The sequence below is a fragment of the Schistocerca serialis genome, chromosome 8 (assembly GCF_023864345.2).
Source record: "Schistocerca serialis cubense isolate TAMUIC-IGC-003099 chromosome 8, iqSchSeri2.2, whole genome shotgun sequence".
In the NCBI taxonomy this organism is placed as follows: Eukaryota; Metazoa; Arthropoda; class Insecta; order Orthoptera; family Acrididae; genus Schistocerca; species Schistocerca serialis.
In genome coordinates, this window is record NC_064645.1 from 473,200,735 (window position 1) to 473,202,594 (window position 1,860).

The following is a 1,860-nucleotide window of genomic DNA, read 5'->3' on the forward strand; positions in this document are numbered from 1 at the left end:
TTTGTTGTTGTTATACTATTCTATACATTATGCGCATTTGGACTTGTTAAGGCCATTCTTTCTGGGTGTGACAACATTCATGATTGCTAGTTTAATTAATAGAAATAGAGATTAACCTAAACCAGAAAACTTGAGAACCATAGCTGATTGTCTGACTCCTCAGACTGATGCTGTTAAAAATTGGAAAAATTTGCTCAAATTGTGCTCCTACTGCTACTGCTTCATAAATGATTTCCGTACCATGGCACAATTATTGCAAGGAGACTCCCAGTTTTCTTGGTCCGCAGAGGATTGCTCTTCCTGCCATTTTTGGAGGTACTGACCTCCAACTCAGTCCAGAATGTCCATAGCAAAAATGATGAAACACTGGCAGTCACAATTAAAAGGAAGGTGTGGCTCTAGAGCAAATTCATATAGGTAAAAGATGAATGCTTATGCATCTACATCTAGATCTACATGACTACTCTGCAATTTACATTTAAGTGCTTGGCAGAGGGTTTGTCGAACCACAATCATACTATCTCTCTACCATTCCACTCCCGAACAGCGCGCGGGAAAAACGAACACCTAAACCGTTCTGTTCGAGCTCTGATTTCTCTTATTTTATTTTGATGATCATTCCTACCTATGTAGGCTGGACTCAACAAAATATTTTCGCATTCGGAAGAGAAAGTTGGTGACTGAAATTTCATAAATAGATCTCGCCGCGACGAAAAACGTCTTTGCTGTAATGACTTCCATCCCAATTCGCGTATCATGTCTGCCACACTCTCTCCCCTACTACGTGATGATAAAAAACGAGCTGCCCTTTTTTGCACCCTTTCGATGTCCTCCGTTAATCCCACCTGGTAAAGATCCCACACCGTGCAGCAATATTCCAACAGAGGATGAACGAGTGTAGTGTAAGCTGTCTCTTTAGTGGACTTGTTGCATCTTCTAAGTGTCCTGCCAATGAAACGCAACCTTTGGCTCGCCTTCCCCACAATATTATCTATGTGGTCTTTCCAACTGAAGTTGTTGCCTTCAGAGTATTCTTCACGTGGATTTCATGAATTCTTATTGTTCACAGGTGATTGGTTTTTATGTTTGGTGTACTCCCAGGAGCATGTGCAGTGGTGAGTAGTACAGATTCACATTACAGCACTGGTGGAGACTGCAGCAAATGCCTACCATGAAATTGTTGAAGAAGGCATCATAACAGCTGCCACAGAGAAGTAAGCTTGGGAAATAACTGGCAATTGCAGCTGTAACTTGTTAATGTGCACATGTGTTATACAGTTCAACCTCTTTAACACATTTCCATCTAAAATGTTTACCCGTGTAAAATGCTCCTAAACTCAAAGCCCGCAAAGCTTTCTGTAAGACCCTATATAAAGTAGGCAACGGCCTTGCCGCAGTGGATACACCGGTTCCCGTGAGATCACAGAAGTTAAGCGCTGTCGGGTGTGGTCAGCACTTGGATGGGTGACCATCCAGGCCGCCATGCGCTGTTGCCATTTTTCGGGGTGCACTCAGCCTTGTGATGTCAATTGAGGCTCTACTCAACTGAAAAGTAGCAGCTTCGGTCAAGAATACCATCATAATGACCGGGAGAGCGGTGTGCTGACCCCACGCCCCTCCTATCGCATCCTCCTCTGAGGATGACGTGGTGGTCTGATGGTCCCAGTAGGCCACTCGTGGCCTGAAGACAGAGTGCTATATGAAGTACCCTCTGTTTAAAGTGCTCCTCTCCCACACAAGACGGCTGCCAACTGCATTCCTTACAAGTGTAAAATCACTTGAGGTTTCCTACCACACATCCAGCAGGAACAAAGTGTGTGGTCAAGGAACATCATTTTCATTTCTGCACAGTGAATTGTT

General features: G+C 43.9%; 1 pseudogene; it reads left to right on the top strand.

Annotated features, from left to right (window-relative positions):
* Nucleotides 1-1,378: 1,378 nt before the first annotated feature.
* On the top strand, nt 1,379-1,496 carry LOC126417410 (5S ribosomal RNA; annotated as a pseudogene).
* The last annotated feature ends 364 nt before the right edge of the window (nt 1,497-1,860 follow it).